General features: G+C 43.5%; 1 protein-coding gene and 1 pseudogene across 3 annotated transcripts in view; one reads left to right on the top strand and one right to left on the bottom strand.

Moving 5' to 3' along the window:
* LOC126268230 (serine/threonine-protein kinase tricornered) overlaps positions 1 to 19,340 on the bottom strand; it is a 555,239-nt gene that overhangs the window by 275,748 nt on the left and 260,151 nt on the right. The gene's annotated exons all lie outside the window — the stretch shown is intronic.
* Positions 12,398 to 12,514, top strand: LOC126268448 (5S ribosomal RNA; annotated as a pseudogene).

Raw genomic sequence — 19,340 nt, 5'->3', positions numbered from 1 at the left:
TCGTAAACACACACACTATATATATATAATACAAAAACGCACGCGCGCATTACAAGTAATTTATTTTACACATGTGCTGTAAGACAAGAAAAACTACGCACCCCTAATGAATTATCCAAATGGGACGGAAATCGTAGACCTGATACAATTTCAGAAAAATCTATAATGTGTTCAAGAGAAAGTCAATAACGCGAGGTCCACCTCTGGCCCTTATGCAAGCAGTTATTCGGCTTGGCAATGATTACCAAAGTCGCTGGATATCCTCCTGGGGGATACTCTGCCAAATTCTGTCCTAATGCCGTGTTAGTTTGTCAAAACCCCGAGCTGATTCGAGGGCCCTGCCCTTAATGCTTCAAACGTTCTCAGTTTGGGCCAGATGAGCCGACCTTGCTGGCCAACATAGGGTTTGGCGGGCACGAAGACAAACAGAAGAAATTCTCAAAATTCAAACCAAGAATGGCCATGAAGGTGAACCAAAAGGGTCGAATACCGTCTCAACAACGCTGTACTCTAAGGGAGCCGCAGATAACAACCAAGAGACTGCAGCCCATACCGCCACTCCCGGCTGCCGTACCCTATAGCGGGAGACAGCTTGCATCTCACCGCTATCCGGTGCCTCTTCAGACACGTCTTCGGCCTGTAATCTACTGACTGAAGTAGAATTGTCTTCAGTGAGTACCCCGCTTCGAAACGAGCCCCGGTGACGAGTGAAGACGTGTCTAGGGACGTCTCAGACAGCGGTATGATACCTACCTGACTATCGCCCGCCATACGGTTCGATAACATGGAGTGATGGTTTGAGCCGATGGGTTTATATTTAAGCAAGATAATGCCCGACCCCACACTACGCGCGTTTCACTGCTTGTCCTTGTGCTAGCCAAACCCTGTCTTGGCCAGCAAGTTCAGTTCGGGACATTTACGAGCTAACGCGTCAATTGGACAGAATTTGGCACAATATCCCTCAGGAGAACATTCAACGACTCTTCACTGAATTCTAAGCCGAGTAACTGCTGGCCTAAGGACCATAGGTGGACGAAAGCGTTACTGATATGCTCGGTGGTGACGCTCTTCTTCTTGAATAAATCATCCAGTTTTTCTGAAATTTTAATGATTTGTTTGTTCGTACATGTACGTAAAATCTACCGATATCCGTCCCGTTTGGATAATTCATTCGTGGTTCGTCTTCCGTTCGTCCTAAGAGTGCATTTAACCTGAACATGTAGCCAATTTCGCCCTGCAGTTTTATTTAAATCCTGAGATACCCTTTGATTATGCCTGAGTAAGATTGTGCATAAAGTCGGCCAGATACAAGAACGAAATAGTAAGAAGTAGTTCTCTAACATTTTCACTTGTCAGTGCTCCTTAACCCCACCTCCAGGGGCAATAACTGTGTTCTGCCTTACGGTAGGTCTAGTCATGGGGGAAGCCTCGTCAGTGAGGTCCGCCGCATGAGCGTCTCGGGAAGTGATTCCAGTTGTGGTTTCCCGTTACCTTCCACTGATGATGATGTAATGATAATGAGGGCAACACAACACCCAGTCTGTGAGCGGAGAAAATCTTCGACCCGGCCGGGAATCTAACCCAGGCCCCTTGGCGTGACAGAACGCCGCGCTGACCACTCGCTATCGGAGCGGACCCAGGGTAATAGTAATATCTTATTTTCACAACATTTCTTTGCAGATAATAACACATGTATGTACCAAATTGGTCCAGTTTAGTTGGAATTGTTCCAGACTTTCCTTGGTTACGTTCTTATGTCACCCCTTTTCACCACCAACCTCTGCCATATAGGCACTACAGGTGTCTTACGACCACAGTATTTTTTTTTCCTCCAGATAGCAAGTTCTACATGTGTCAAGTCTAGTAGAAATTGCTTCAGGTGTTACAGAGACATGCTGATATGTCACTATTTTGCTAGCCCGCCCCTATGAGTCAAACGTCATGGGAACTATCACCAACAAGCATACTGATCCCGATTCCTCACAGTAATTTTACACAAATAATGAGTTATTTATTCACAACATTTAGTTGAGGCTTCTCCAGACGTTCAAAATTATGCTTCTATGTCACTGCCTTCCAACGTCCACCCGCAACTGACCCCCCCCCCTTTATTTTTTAGACAGTATATGCCAAGTAGGGTGAAATGGATCCAGAGGTTTAGGAGGCGTGGAACGTACTTAATACAATGGCTTTTCTTTATTATTTACTCTGTTACTGCTAGGTAGATCACTGTGTTTCGATCTTTGGAATCCTGCATGAGTGGTTATAGGTTATTGCATTTAGAGAATTTGTAACTGCTTTATTATATTTTTGTACAATTATCTTTGATAGTATCATACGGATGTCTTATACAGCTTACGCTTGTTAGCTACATAAAATAAATGTTACTACTGGTCACAGGTTGATGATGCTATTTGAAAAATTTTTGGGGCTGCGTATACAGTATCAAGGAAGATTCCGGAAGTTTTAAAACAAACGGCGATGGGAGATTGAGATATTGATACGTATACGACATGCCCACACACGTCACATATGCCTAGAAAAGTTTTGAATGGTAGACAAGAAGTACGAGATACCGCATTTTTCTATTACATAAAATAAACCTAAGGTTCCATCTCTGCCGCTATCTTTTCTCATCCCATTTCTTGATAACATAGGTAGAACACAGCCTCTGCAAGATTTTTCGAAATTGGTATAATTCGATTACCGTTGCTCCTTTGAAACATCGGGACTCCTCCATTTTCAGATAGGTTTTTCTCACACATTAACATTTTTTTTTGCACTAAATTTCTTAAGATTTTGACGTAACATTTATACCTATTAAGCAGAAGGTTTACTAATAATTAATACGGTTTACGAGTACTCTCAGAATGTCTGGATGTATCAGCAGGAGTAAGTAAAGCGTCGGATTCTGACGTCGATGTGACTTTACGTGCATAGCAGAGAAGTGTGTTCGAACTCTTGCTGCTGATGTTGTGTATTAACATTAACAGCAGACTTTTTGCTGATTATGTGCATATGATGATGAAATTAACAATGAAGACTATATGAAAAAATCTGCAGAAATATGCAATCAGGTTTTAGTAAACACACACTATTTAAAAGATGCAACAAATCCACAATTTATAAGATACGGCAATGAAATTAGCACATTTAGTGTTTCGTTCCTTGAATTATATATAACTTTTTTATGGAAATTGAATATTTTATTTCTAAAAAAATAATGTACGTGCCTTTTTCTCATAAGCTGTTCAGGAGATTTATACAAAATTTTCCCCGTTTAATCAAAAATGGTTCAAATGGCTGTGAGCACTATGGGACTTAACTTCTAAGGTCATCAGTCCCCTAGCACTCAGAACTAATTAAACCTAACTAACCTAAGGACATCACACACATCTATGCCCGAGGCAGGATTCCAACCTGCGACCGTAGTGGTCGCGCGGTTCCAGAATGTAGCGCCTAGAACCGCTCGGCCACCCCGGCCAGCCCTGTTTAATCTCTCTGCAGATAGCAATTTTTAAGATATGGAATAGGAAAATCTTAATATTTTTAAATTATAATTTTATGACTGTAATATTAAATTCATGCAGAGTTCCAAACACTTTGTTCCAAATCTCAGCTCACACTAAGAGTTTCCGAAGTACTCTTGAGAACATTTACTGGGTTTATTGAAATAGGTGTATAAAATTTCGTAATTCTAGTCTTCATAGCTTCCGAGAAAAAGGTACATAAAATTTTCTTTAATTTTCAGAAAATGCAATTTAAAGTTGAACTTAACATTTTTCCTTGTGGCACCTCTTCAGAAAATTCTCATTCTCTTCAAGGTTTCTCGTTTTCTGCCTTCTTTCCTTTATCAGGTCCTCAACTGTCTTTTCCGCTGTAGAGAGGCGCTGTAAATCTATTTTTCTCAAGATGTCTTAAGCGCAATTTTCTATCTTACAGTCTATTCTCTCTAATACCTTCATTCTCCCTACGTTCCGATCAATAGAAGAAGTGCATCGTAAGTAGCAAATGTGACAACTGTAGCACATGAAAATGTGGTTTCCGTATGTGTAAATTTAGAGACTCATTTGGATCTGGATTTAGCCATAAAAACGCACTTTACTTAACCGTTCAGGATCGGCCAGAAATCTTTAACTGTGTTTGACAACATCCAATATACAATTTGGAAGCTTCACCTTGTGATTGTACAGGTTATTATGCCTCTAAGCCAGTGAGTCGTTTGTTAAAACCATGTGAAAAAATATGTAGCCCATACTCCCCATTGCATGTCTCTTACACTGGCTACCTATACATCTGAAGGACGTGTATCATCTTTCTGGGGCTTTTATGCCCACTAGTGACCTTCCGATCTTCCACCTTTCTTACTGTTTCAAAGATACGGAACAGTCAAAGATGATCTACAAACCCAAAGGGTATACATCACAGCCTTCTAGATGTATCCCGTGCAAGTTTGCTTGAAAGTAATCCATGGAATCGTCGTCCACCGAGCTAGTTCTGAAGTGATTCAAAACTTGGGCGTGAAAGGAAGGTCGCGTCATACATTTAATTGATTTTCAGGCACTTCGGATGCGATTTCAACGCAAACTGTGGGAGCGTATTAGCTATGTATTCTACTAACAAAAAAAAAGTGAACTGAAAACTGACATTTTTCGGTCAATTTCGTGAACGCCCCCCCCCCCCCCCACCCCCATAATGGTTACAAATTTGATGTTGTGCTTTCTACAAAATGCAAAGCCACGTATCTTTGGTCTCGTGCGGCCCGCCACGAATCTCTCTTCTGTGCTAACCTTTTCATCTCAAGATTAGGAGTTGCAACCAAAGGCCTCAATTATTTGCGACGTGTATTCGAATCTCTGACTTCCTCCTCTTTTAACCCTCTACAGCTCCCTGATGTCTTAACAGGTATCCCACCATCATGTCCCTTCTTCTTATCAGTGTTTCCCATATATTCATTTCCTCGGAAATTCTGCCGAGAACTTCCTCATTCATTTCCTTATCAGTCTACGTAACATCAAATAAGACTAACAGGAGGTATTGAATGTATACAAAGAAGGGCATCGGAAATGGTAAGGTGGTTCGATATAGCGTGACGTAGATGCTGTTGAACTTTTTAAGAGCATACGGTTGAAGATCTGTGTTAACTATCGGACAAATGCATAATTACAAAATACCCCCCACTAATCACTCCCGGAAGGACTTCGTAAACACTAATGACCAAATTATAACGATCACAGAGAAACTGAAGCAGTCATTCTTCCCGTATTCCATTAGCGAGTCAAACGCAAAGCATAATAAATGGTGGAACTGCACGTACCCCCTGTCATGCACTTCCCATTGGTCTGCTGCGTAGGGCCGTAGACACACACAACAGCTGACTTGCTTTGCTGCAGACACAGACCGCACAGCAACGGGTGCCTGCAGTGATTTTCGCTCGGGCTAACAAGTTAATGACTATGGACGGAACTTTCGGCGACCGCACCACTCAGAGAAGAGAGGTAACTTGTCAGTACGGAAGACAGGGACAAGGAGCGTCTGAGGAGCGGGCCTCAGGACACCGCCCCGGTGAGGCGGCTAGTGGCCTCGCCACGGCGTGCGTCACGCGCTTCTCCCGTCACGCCTCGCACGTCCTGAAATGATGGCCCTCCTCCCACTGCCCGCAACGGCTGCCCGTCGTAGGCGTCCCAATTGCTCATGCAAGTCGTCTACGACCAATAGCTCTTTTTCTGCTCCATGGAAGAAACCTCAACCTCAGCTACGTACACGAGCCGGGCCAAATATCTCACGAAATAAGCGTCAAACCAAAAAAGTACAAAGAACGAAACTTTTATAACTTGAAGGGCGAAACTAGATGGCACTATGTTTGGGACCCTAGATGGCGCTACCATAGGTCAAACGGATATCAACTACGTTTTTTAAAATAGGAACCCCAATTTTTATTACATATTCGTGTAGTACGTAAAGAAATATGAATGTTTTAGTTGTACCACATTTTTCGACCTGTGTTAGATGGCGCTGTAATAGCCACAAACATATGGCTCACAATATTACACGAACAGTTTGTAACAGGTAGGTCTTTTAAATTAAAATACAGAACGTAGGTAAGATCGAACAGTTTGTTTCGGTTGTTCCAATGTGCTACATGTGCCTTTGTAACTTATCATTTCTGAGAACACATGCTGTTACAGCGTGATTACCTGTAAATACCACATTAATGCAATAAATGCTCAAAATGATGTCCGTCTACCTCAATGCATTTGGCAATACGTGTAACGATATTCCTCCCAACAGCGAGTAGTTCGCCTTCCGTAATGTTCGCACAAACATTGACAATGCGCTGACGCATGTTGTCAGGCGTTGTAGGTGGATCACGATAGCAAATATCCTCCACAACTTTCCCCACAGAAAGAAATCCGGCAATGTCAGATCCGGTGAACCTGCGAGCCACGGTATGGTGCTCCGACGACCAATCCGCCTATCATGAAATATGCTATCCAATACCGCTTCAACCGCACGCGAGCTATGTGCCGGAAATCCATCATGTTGGAACTACATCGCCATTCTGTCACGCAGTGAAACATCTTGTAGTAACATAGGCATAGCATTACGTAGGAAATCAGCATACATTGCACTATTTACATTGTCATCGATAAAATGGGGGCCAATTATCCTTCCTCCCATAATGCCGCACCATACATTTACCCGCCAAGGTCGCGGATGTTCCACTTGCCACAGCCATCGTGTATCTTCCGTTGCCCAATAGTGCATATTATGCTGGTTTACGTTACGATGTTGGTGAATGATGCTTCGTCGCCAAATAGAATCCATGCCAAAAATCTGCCATAATCCCGTAATTTCTCTTGTGCCCAGTGGCAGAACTGTACACGACGTTTAAAGTCGTCGCCTTGCAAGTCCTGGTGCATAGAAATGTTGTACAGGTGCAATTGATGTTTATATAGCATTCTCAACACCGACGTTTTTGAGATTCCCGATTCTCGCGAAATTTGTCTGCTACTGATGTGCGAATGAGCCGCGACAGCACCTAAAACACCTACTTGGGCATCATCATTTGTTGCAGGTCGTGGTTTACGTTTCACATATGGCTGAACACTTCCTGTTTCCTTAAATAACTTAACTATCCGGCGAACGGTCCGGGCACTGATGATGTCGTCCAGGATACCGAGCGGCATACATAGCACACGCCCGTTGGGCATTTTGATCACAATAGCCTTACATCAACACGATATCGACCTTTCCCTCAATTGGTAAACGGTCGATTTTAACACGGGTATTGTATCACGAAGCAAATACCGTCCGCACTGGTGCAGTGTTACGTGATACCACGTACTTACACGTTTTGACCATTATAGCGCTATCACAAAGCGAAAAAAGTGGTCCAACTAAAACATTCAAATTTCTTTACGTACTACATTAATATGTAATAAAAATGGGGGTTCTTATTTTAAAAAAACTCTGTTGATATCCGTTTGACTTATGGCAGCGCCATCTAGCGCGCCAACCATACCGCCATCTGGTTTCCCCCTTCAAGCTAGACGAGTTTCGTTCTTTGTAGTTTTTTCGTTTGATGCTTACTTCGTGAGATATTTGGTCCGGTCACTATCAATGGACCACCCTGTATAAGGGGGCGATCAAAAAGTTACCGCCTGATGGAGTTTCAGAAGCGTATATATGAGGCACTGTAGGCAAGGGATTAGACTTGCTTTAGTGTCTTTCCCACGTACATTTAGTAAATAATGAAACCTGAACCAAAAATGTTCAAATGTGTGTAAAATCTTATGGGACTTAACTGCTAAGGTCATCAATCCCTAAGCTTACACACTACTTAACCTGAATTATCCTAAGGACAAACACACACATCCATGCCCGAGGGAGGACTCGAACCTCCGCCGGGACCAGCTACACAGTCCATGACAGCATCGCCCAAGACCGCTCGGCTAATCCCGCGTGGCAAACTTGAACAATGGCGTCGTTATTACCAAGTGCGTCCAAACAGGACCAAGGTTTTCCTTGGCTGCCGAAAGACAAACACCGCGAGACATCCATCGGAGAATGAAGAATGGGGGAAATTACTCCATGCAAGAACTGCGAAAATTGCGAAAAAGGGTGCTGCTGCTTCATGGTAACGCACGTCATCATATTGCAAATGTCGTTCCGCACAAGTTACACGAACACTCGTGGTAGGCACTCGAGCATCCGCCATACAGCCGTGATCTCTTCCCATGCGGTTACCATGCATTCGGTGACATAAAGAAGAGCTTGGGGACGACGATTCCTGTTGGATGAGCATGTGTAGCGGGCAATTACTGACTACTTCAACGCGTCAGAACGTGGTGTTTCGCCCAACGGGTTTTTTCAACCTCGTGCGTCGGTGCGATGACTACCTCAGTGTTCTGGCTATTTTGCCGGATTGACATTTCTGGACTGTACAACCCTCGAACGGAAACTTTTTGATCGCCCATTACACAAAAGTAACTACTCTTCTTGCAAAATGGTCGGTACTAGAAGACTTATCGTTTAAGGAAGAAATTGATTGTGTGCACAGTTCTTCAAAACTTCCTACAAAGACTGAATTATATTTCCATCATGTGACTGGCAGAGTTCACTAAACCAGTCTCCGACAATTCCATACGTTAAGCTGGAGCATTATCGTCTTGGTACACACGTCACTTGCGAGGAGTTTCTAGAATTTTGTGAAGATGGCCGCTCAGAATTCTGATATAAACCCAGTCAGTATCCCGCCGACGTGGGACTGGGAGTCACAATCTGTAGTCCTACACACATTATGCCGTTCCTGTACAGGAAAAAAAAATGACATTCGTAATTGAAAGCTGCTGCCTGGTATCGGCGGATAAATACGGTATTACTGTGCTTATGTCGTCAACAACGATTCACTGTTCCTTCGAACATGCGAGCATATCCGAAGGAACGCAGCACCATTCTTCTTAAAAACACAGGCACTGCAATGTAGTAATGAATTAGCGTTAAGACAGCGAGGTCACTACAGATTGAGTTCAAGCTGAGCACAAAGAAGCAAAACGGGTCGTGCCCCTATTCGAAGGAATCATTCTGGCATTCGAGTAAGGCAATTTAGGTAATCCCTGAATGACCTAAATCTGGATGCTAGGATGCGGATTTGAACCGCCGTACTTACGAATGCGTGTGCAAATTATTACATATTACTGCTTGTAAACGAATCTCGTGCGATTACTATGGACATTTCGGAATATTAAACAGACGAAGCAATTTCCTCATATACAGGCTGCCGCTTTTGTACACATTCCGCAGGACAATCTTTCGACCTTTCTAAGATCGATGGTACGCTATCCCGAGGACATCCTGTATCTCGGGCCGTATCAAATTCTGATGTATAAAACACCACAATGCTAGCAAATACTGTAATGCTTTCAGTCAAAGGTGCTCACTTTCACAGCGCACAACTGTCTAAAGAAAACCATATACACAATATATGTATACACTGCTGAGCCAAAACACTATATCCACCTTCATAGTAGCATGTTGGTGCACCTTTGGAACGCAGTAGAGCAGCGATCCTGTGTGGGTGATTTGAGAAGTCTTGCTAAGTTTCCGGAGGTACGTGGATCAGATAGTAACACAGGTATCACTCAATTCCGGTAAATTACGGTTCGGTGGGTTGTGGGCGCCCTGTAGCATCCCCGATTTGTTCCATCGGGTTCAGGTCAGGTGCGTTCGGTGGCCAACCTGTGTTCACAGCCAAGCTACTGTTGCGTTGTAAGAGCTGTACTCTGTCAGAGGTATCAGAGCGATTTTCGCTTATAACTTTTCACTCTACTGTTTCCGGAAAAGGGTTCCTTTTCTAAAACTGATACGCTTACCCTTCTCCACCATCCCTGGAAGTTTTTAACATCGTCACGGAATCATTCTGTATATATTAACAGCAGAGGGCCTATGAAGCTTCCTCGTCCAACCACAGCTGTAAGTTTGGTTACACTATACGATATTCCGTCAGTTACTACGAAAAGTGATCTTTCTGACAGAACGTCACGAATCCATTCGTACAAGTGAGACGATACTCCACAGGTGCGCAGTTTGGTTACAAGCCGTTTGTTAGAAACGGCTGTTAAAGGCCTTCTGAAAATCTAGAAACATGTGATCAACTTGAGATGCTCTGTCTATAGCGAATAAAGAGCCAGTTGCGTTCCGCAACAATGTGTTTTCTGAATCCGCGCTTGGTACATGTCAGTACATGGTTTTCTTCAACGTATTTCACATCGGAACATTGTTTACGATCCATCACGCGCAGTCAGCCAGAGAAAAGTAATGATACTGGCAACACTACGAGCGATCTGGCAACGCTGTGTTGTTGCTCTTGTGTGTGGACTGGTGTGCTCATCTCTTTGAAATGCTTTGTCCGAGTTTCAGGTCCGTACAGCCATCATGTGATTTTTTTTTGACAGTGCCGTACGTGACGCTGTGCTTTTGGGGTATGTTACGAAAATGGAACTGTGGAATATAGAGCAACGTTATGCAACCACGTTTTGTGTTACTCTTGGGGAATCCGCGAGTGTGACCTTTGAGACTTTGAAACAGGCCTACGGGGAAAATTCCTTATCAACAGAACAAATTTCTCGCTGGCACAAATCATTTTTTTAAGATTCAAAATGGCTCTGAGCACTATGGGACTTAACATCTATGGTCATCAGTCCCCTAGAACTTAGAACTACTTAAACCTAACTAACCTGAGGAAATCACACACATCCACGCCCAAGGCAGCATTCGAACCTGCGACCGTAGCGGTCAAACGGTTTTCTGAAGGCCGAGAATTAACTTCGGTACTGACACCTTTCACTTTTAACCGATGAAAATATCGAACACGTGCGTGATCTTGTGAAATCGCATTAACAATAAGCATGGGTGACCTGTTACACATTTTCATGGTACAACGAATTTTGATTGAAATTTTGCACGTGCAGAAGGTTTCCACGACAATGGTGCGTCATTATTGAGGAGGAGGAGAATCGAAGAAACGTGTGTCTTGATCTTCATGAGAATATTGCCACTGACAACGAATGGTTTAGTCGTGTGATCACAAGTCATGAATCGTGGTTTTTTTGAGTACGATCCTGAGAAAACCGCAAACTGAGGAGTGGTACACTGAGGCACTGAATAAAGCTAGAATTAGCGAATCACAGATCAAAACAATGATTAGCTTTTTTGATAGTACGGGTACCGTGATTGAAGAATGTCTTCCTCCAGGACAGCAAGTCAACCAAATGTTTTACAAAAATTGTCCTTGAAAGGCTTAGGAAAAGGGTGAATCGATTGAGACTGGACGCTGCAGAGAAGTGATGCTGCATCATGACAACGCCACATGTCACACGGCCATATCGATCTCAGAATTTTTGACCTCAAAAGCCATTCCTGTTGTTCCACTGCCGCCTTATTCATCTGATCTGATTTCCTTGTGACTTTTTTCTATTTCTGAAATTGAGAAACGTCGTGAAAGGACCTAATTTTGGGACTCCGGAGAACTTTCGAAAGAATGTGACCTACATGTTTATGGCCATACCAGCTTCAGCCTTTCAGCGTTGCTATCAAGTCTGGAAACAAAACGACTCCGCCGGTGTGTAGTTGCCGAAGGGAATTACTTAGATGGGAACATACTGCTGTTTGCAAAAACTGAAAACCTAGATAAAAAAATTCGTCTCATTAATTTTCTCACACACCTCGTAGACTAGACTAGACGAAGCCAGACGAGTCGCAATGGGAGTGGCAGCCACTACAATGGAAGCAGGGCAGGGCAGGGCGCGGTATCTCTCTGCGGTGCCGCAGCTGGCAAGCTGCGGTTTCTTCCGTAAAGCGAGCCAGGCACCCTGCGGGGCCTAAGCTGCAGAAAAAAGGAGGGCGCTCAAAAAGAAGAGAAGGAAATGGAAGGGAAGGGAAACCGTGAATCAAGTCTGTACCAGGCGGTAACACGACCCGCTGCGACACTGTTCATGTAACGCCGAGGGGAATGGGCGCTTCCTAAAAAAACAGGGGAATACAGGTCTGAATATTAACGAATTCTTTACCTGAACTTTTGCCATGGCGCGCAAGAACTGTTCCGCAAACAATGCAATCTATACCACTGTGCGCTGTAGCTACTTTACGTACAAATCTTTGGAAACTACTTTATTCACTTTGTTTCCCGAACATATGGCCACATCCAAAAATGATTAGTCACTCACAAGGCATCGACATATTTGCACTTAACCCACTGACATGCACATGCCGTGTGCGATACAGATTCCAAGGAGCTCCTGGGATAAGAGCGATTACCACAAAGCATCAGGGGTAATTGGTTATGTATTCAGGTATTCAGGGTAGTAGCGTAAAGGAATGGGTATGTTTGTAAACTGGCAACGGCATTGCCGCAGTGGATACACCGGTTCCCGTGAGATCACCGAAGTTAAGCGCTGTCGGGCGTGGCCGGCACTTGGATGGGTGACCATCCAGTCGCCATGCGCTGTTGCCATTCTTCGGGGTGCACTCAGCCTCGTGATGCCAATTGAGGAACTACTCGACCGAATAGTAGCGGCTCTGGTCAAAGGAAACCATCGTAACGACCGGGCGAGCGGTGTGCTGACCACACGCCACTCCTATCCGCATCCTTAATGAAGATGACATGGCGGTCGGATGGTGCCGATGGGCCACTTGTGGAGTGATCTCCATCTCATGTTTGTGAACTAGCTTTCTCTGCTGCAAGTGTTTAATGCTAGATGCATTTCTGAAATAATTCCTATTTTCAAGAGCGTTTTTCGTGTGTTACGACATTTATGGGTGTTTCTTTCAGTGTGAGGTGCTGCATTGTTCTGTTGTTTTAACCGTAACATGTGAACAATCTCAATTTTGTGATTAATGATTGAAAGAAATTGTGAAAGTGCAGAAAATTTGTAATTACCGTCTTCTTGTAGTCCTCTCACACAGAAACTCCCACATATTGAACATCTCTCACAACTTTTAGTGCACAGTACATGTTGAAGCAGCAAACGTACAAAAACAAAGTCACAGAGCTTTTTTACATGTAATAAACGGACATTACGTTATACATCGACCACAAAGTACGATATATTCTTCTTTGGTCTTTAATTTCAATCATTATTTGCTTATATAATATTTACGAAGGTATTTCTGTGTGCTACTATTTTATTTTGATCTATATTTGCAAACGGGAGCGCGCGCGCACACACACACACACACACACACACACACACACACACACACACACACACACACCAAGTGAAACCGTGAATCAAGCAGTACCAGGCGGCAACACGATCCGCCACGTAGGCTGTAATTTGCTATGTATCTGTGGTGAGCAGAGTTGTAGAACTACCATAGGCTACCTTAATCACCCGTAGAATATGGCAGTTTTACTAGTAGCAGTGGTTAGTTAAGGTCGTACTCGCGTTACCTGTACGTTAGGTGTGTTGCATGGCTATCGAACGTTACCTTATAGCGATCGCTTTCTTTACTTAAGCTATCAGTCTTGAGTCCCCTAAAAACAGAAAGCGGTGAACGGTCTAGAAACTGAGTGACGAATTATAACGAGTCGCGTGACCTAGAACATTTTTGTGCGGCATAGTTATCGTCCTGCCTGTTACTTGAACAGTACACAGTACTTACAGCAAAACTGAAATTCTCAGTGCTTACGTCAGGATTTGTTCGCAAATTGGTTTGTAACGAGAATGAGACGCCTGTTGCAGCAAAAATAAAGATAACCATACATGCATCAAAAGCATTAGGTCATTTATGTAGTGTACCGGAAGTACCGAACCGTAGTTTTTGAAGAGTATAACTCTTGCTGTGCAAATCTTTGCCTGTTCGTCGAAGGTAGAACATGGAGCATGACATCTCCACAGGCTCCGACTCCATGGAGCTTGAGGGGGCCAGGGCTCCCTAAAAAAAATTTTGAGAGGGGAGGTGGCGGCGCCCCTCAACAATTAAAGACAATTATTAGTTACGTCACGCTTTGTAAAATCACAAAATTATGTTGGAATTGTTTATTCTCCCTGTTTGACGATGGTTACCTTTTAAAATACATTCAGTAAGGAGTTAAAACAAACAATTATTACGGTAGTAGGCAGGTTAACTGAAAACGAGTGGTGCGAATCATGTTAGTGTTACAGTGCTGCGGGCATACTTAGAATTTTTCCCGGTGCGCGAACCTTCACGTAAAGTCTGGCGGCCGCGGCCGCGGCGACATCAGAAGGACTGGAGCAGAAGCGCCTGGAACCCTCCGTCTCGAGTCGCCTTGATACTTCAAGATATTACGACGCCGCGGCTATATAAAGTCCACCCTGCTGTCGCACTCATTCAGTGTGGATAGTTTCGTTCAGTGCATGCGCAGACGTGTTTAGTGTTCCGACTTTAGTGTCTAGTGGACTATTATATATGTAACTGTATTTCATCCTTTACTTTCGTCTCTTGGTGTACTGTAAATTAATTTTGCAACGGATAAATTTATTACCAAAAAGGCGAGCTTTGAAGATTATCATACTGCAAGTCAACCTCCAACAATTTTTTGTCGTCAGTTGCTTCGTCGTCTTCAGGCGAGAACCGTTCACAGCCGAAACCTGGACAATCTGGTAGGGGAAGATCATTTCAAACGTCTTGGTTGATCAAATATACATGGCTAGAATACGAAGCATCTACCGTAAACGTTTTTTGCAAAACCTGTAAAGAGGCAGATGCTAAAAATCTATTACGATGTTCTTAAAAAAATCATTTACTTCAGTAGGGTTTTCTAACAAGAAAAAGGTTTTGAAAAAAAAATTCGTCTTCATGAAAATACGTTTACGCATAAAGGAGGTGTTCTGAAACTAAATTCCATCACCAACCGAAGTGTGGCCTCCCAATTGAATGAACAGTTAGATAGTGATTTGAGGAAAGGCCGTTTAGCTCTTGAGACAATGTTTACAACCGTGCAATTTCTATGCCGCGAAGGACAAGGAATTAAGAGGGGACGAATATGTAAGCTTAATTCTTTTTTAGTTGTTGGAACTCCGAAAGAATGACGTACTTGAGTTTAAAGACTGGTTAGGGCGTTCAGGGCATAAGTGGATGTCCCACGATACTCAAAACGAGGTCATTAATCTACTAGGAAGTCTGTGTTGACAAAGGTATTGGCTTCAATCAAGAAGACTGAAAATTTTTGTATTATGGACGACGAAACAAGTGATTCTTCAATTCACGAACGAGTGTCATTTTGTATTCGTATGTTGATGATTTCTTAATAATCAACGAAGACTTTATTGCCTTATACGAGGCCCACCAACACTGAATCACAAACTCTGTTTGGTATTTTAAAAGATGGTTTTGCGCGTCTTGATTTGTCAATGGATAACTTAAGTGCCTAGTGCTATGATGGTGCCTCGAATATGAGAGGTAAGTTCAAAGGACTAACAAAGTTAGTTTAGGATAGACAACCAAAAGCACGTTATGTGCACTGCACTGCTCGCGGTTTAGACTTTGCAATTGTAGACAGTCTCCACCATCTTACGTCTATGAGGGATATTATGACTTTAGCTAAGGATTTAATAAAATCGCAAGGGAATCCAACAGAAGGATGGGACTTTTCAGAAGCATACGCTGTGAGAGCGCCAACGGTAAAGCTAGTCTACGACCCCTTGGTCCGACTCGATGGAGCTTGAGAGTATGGAAAAACTTTGAAGAACTCCTAGAGTTTTATGAAACATTTTCTGCAGAGTAAAAAACAGAGGCAGGTTACAAACGAGCAGGTTACCTTGAGTCAATGTTACAATTCAAGACTTATTTCTTTTTACGTCTTTATTGCCATGCAATGAACCCAGTAGAGTGTCAATGAAAAAATTCGATGCCCTCATCTAAGTATTGCTGATGTGTAAAAGGTAGGTAAGGGCTTGATTTGTATATTGAATGGAAGGCGTGAGAGTGTTGAACACTTTTGGGAATCTTGTTTAAAACAAAAACCTTCACAAGTTTATAATCCTTCGCTTCCTCGGAATCGAAGTATACCAAATAAGTATGAAAACAACGAAACCAGCTCACCGCACACTTTGAAAACCCCAAAGGAATATTACAAAGCTATTTACAATGAAGTTTGTGAAACGGTGCAATCTTGCATTACTGAGCGGTTTGCTTCAACTGGACTCGCACAGGTCATTGCAGTTGAACCAGAGTGCTTGCTTTTAGTAAACTGAGGTGAAACAAATTTGGAAAAATCAACTGAGTTTTTCAAAAATGACCTACACATTGAGAGACTGCGCTTACACTTGAATATGTTAGCCGATATCGCTGATAAACAAAACAACTGGTCTTTAAAAAAAAAAAAAACCCTTGGGTGATGTAACAAACTGTCGGCCGGTGTGGCCGAGCGGTTCAAGGCACTACAGTCTAGAACCGCGTGACCGCTACGGTCGCACGTTCGAATCCTGCCTCGGGCATGGATGTGTGTGATGTCCTTAGGTTAGTTAGGTTTAATTAGTTCTACGTTCTAGGGGACTGATAACCTCAGAAGTCAAGTCCCACAGTGCTCAGAGCCATTTGAGCCATTTTTTGTAAGAAACTACATTACACAAGAGCCTGCAGTTGGAGAAATGGTATGTGAAGTAGGCAAGTACGTTAAGCTTCTCTAAGTAGTTCCAATCACAACAGAAAAAGCAGAACGGTCATTCAGCGCCCTTAGACGTCTGAAGTCGCATCTCCGATCAACAATGGGACGGAAGTGATTGAACAACTTGGCTCTTCTTTATGCCCACCGAGAGGTTTTGGATGAATTGGATATCCGACCAGTCATTAAAGACTTCATACTCAGTAATCTTGTCAGACGGTCGACACATGCACCTTTCTGAAGACACTCTAGGCCCAATAATGGCATTTAGAGCAGTACTAAAAATCTTCATTAAATAGAGAATACATAATATTAAATTTTCAGTTTCGAAATATGAGTACTACTTTAGTACTGTATTACTATTTTACTACAGTACCTGTAGTAGTTATTTTCAAATACTTTTAGAGTGTAAGGCCCAATTAAAACCCGCTGTTTACATACTTTTTGACTGGAAGTATTATGCATACTGTATTAACTTTATTAACTGTATTAAAGCAACAACTTTGAGATATTGTTTTTATTTAATGAACCCTGAGCCTTATTCAAAGTAAGCTTAAACTAACTATTCCACTTATTAATCAACGTGCTATTACTGTGCGACAGCAATATTTTGTTTCATTTTTTAATGACAGTTCAGGATTTATTTAAATATAATTACAGTCCTTCCAGAGCTATATACTCACTGGGGTCACATTATGAGACATCAAGGCATCACGAATTTAGTACTGGAGGGAAGTGTGAGGCGTTAAAATCGTAAAGGCTACTCGAGAGAGGAATGCCGCAAGCAGATTCAGAAAGATGTAGGTGCTGCATCAGGTTTTCGGAAAGGATGAGGCTTGCGCAGGATAGAATAGCGTGGAGGGCTGCATCAAACCACTCTCTAATTGAAGACAGCAACAGTCTCCTGAGGAGGAAGAAGAAGAAGACCACCACCACCACCAACAACAACAACAAATGGTTCAAATGGCTCTGAGCACTATGGGACGTAACAGCTGTGGTCATCAGACCCCCAGAATTCAGAACTACTTAAACGTAACTAACCTAAGGACATCACACACATCCATGCCCGAGGCAGGATTCGAACCTGCGACCGTAGCGGTCCCAGACTGTAGCGCCTAGAACCGCACGGCCACTCCGGCCGGCCGGCCAACAACAACTACCGCAAGACATTCTAACAAACAACATTGAAATGCTTAATGAGAAAGTAGTTCCGTAATCGTTCCTTATATACAGAATGTAGATGCCGTTACTCCTGTCAACTTAAAGCGGTTGCACTGTTGGACGATTTGTTGTATGTATCGTGTTAGAAGTCAAACTCTTAGCAGTGTACTCAACCCTCAATTTTTCATTCTTCAGTGGAGAGTGTGCTCCTTCGAACATTTCCACAGTGTGGAGATTCGAGTCTCTGTCTGACACAGCCTAAATTCAGAGACTCGCAAATAATCCGTTCCCTATTTCGTTACAAGGCTATAGCCGATGCAGTGGTTGTCTGTTCAAGGCGATGAACTTTACAATATGAACTGCTCTATGATTTAATGGGTCGGTGGCCTTGTAGAACTTTCGATTTTGCTGCCACGGAGCAGTGGTTAGTGTAACTAGACGACGTAATCTAAGGCACTGCCGCCTCGTACGGATCCGCAGGTCGTGTCGCGGGGGCGACGACACGACGAGAACAGACAGAGGACGCGGGGCAGGCAGTGGAGGCGGCAATGGCAGCCGTGGTGCGTGCAGTCGCAGCCGTCAATCCCGCCGGAGCAGAGCCGCGGTCCGCGAGCGGGCGAGGCTGCTCCTGCGGCTTGCGCAGCGGGGTTGCCAGCTCGGCAAACTATTGTGGCATGCGGCAGGGGGCAGCGGCGCGGCGCACCGAGCCACAGGTACGAATACGGGCGTGCCGGTCACCGGAGCTGTCGCAGAACACGCTTACTCGCTCCTTATCGGCCGCTGGAGTAACGGGGCTCTGCTGCCCAATCGCGATTGCCTATACCACAGAGTAATATCTTCATCTGTGTCTATACCCACGCCACCGACCTCGCCCTAACCTCAACAAATCCCTTTTTTGCGGAAGATCTAGTCTATTGTCAAGAACAGAATGAGGTGGTGCAGTAGTGTGACACTGGACCGTACTCGGGACAACAGTCGCTCAAATCCCCAACCCGGGCATCCATATTTAGGTTAATTTTTACAACAAAGTAAAAACAGCAACCATTCGCTGATGTTTATTAGGAACAAATAGAGCCGTCGCCGGTTTCGAATCTACAGGTTGATCTTCAGGCGGTTTTTCTAATTTAAAATTGCATTACGCTTTACGTGTGGTAGTCTTTGATAGTGGCGAGGTTCATTGGGGTGCTGGTGCCCTAGAGCCAAAAACTGCTTTAGAAATATGTTCAAATGAGTGTGAATTCCTAAGGGACCAAACTGCTGAAGTCTCGGTCCCTAGACTTACACACTACTTAAACTTATGCAAACAAGGAAACCTCCCCTTCGCACCCCCCCTCAGATTTAGTTATAAGTTGACACAGTGGATAGGCCTTGAAAAACTGAACAAAGATCACTCGAGAAAACAGGAAGAAGAAGTGTGGAACTATGAAAAAAATAAGCAAAATATAAAAACTCAGTAGTCCATGAGCAAGATAGGCAACATCAAGGACAATGTGAGCTCAGGACCGCCGTGGTCCCGTGGTTAGCGTGAACAGCTGCGGAACGAGATGTC

Source organism: Schistocerca gregaria, chromosome 4 (assembly GCF_023897955.1).
Source record: "Schistocerca gregaria isolate iqSchGreg1 chromosome 4, iqSchGreg1.2, whole genome shotgun sequence".
NCBI classification, from domain to species: Eukaryota; Metazoa; Arthropoda; class Insecta; order Orthoptera; family Acrididae; genus Schistocerca; species Schistocerca gregaria.
The sequence above is the reverse complement of the archived record's forward strand: the minus strand, read 5'-3'. Positions and strand labels throughout refer to the sequence as shown.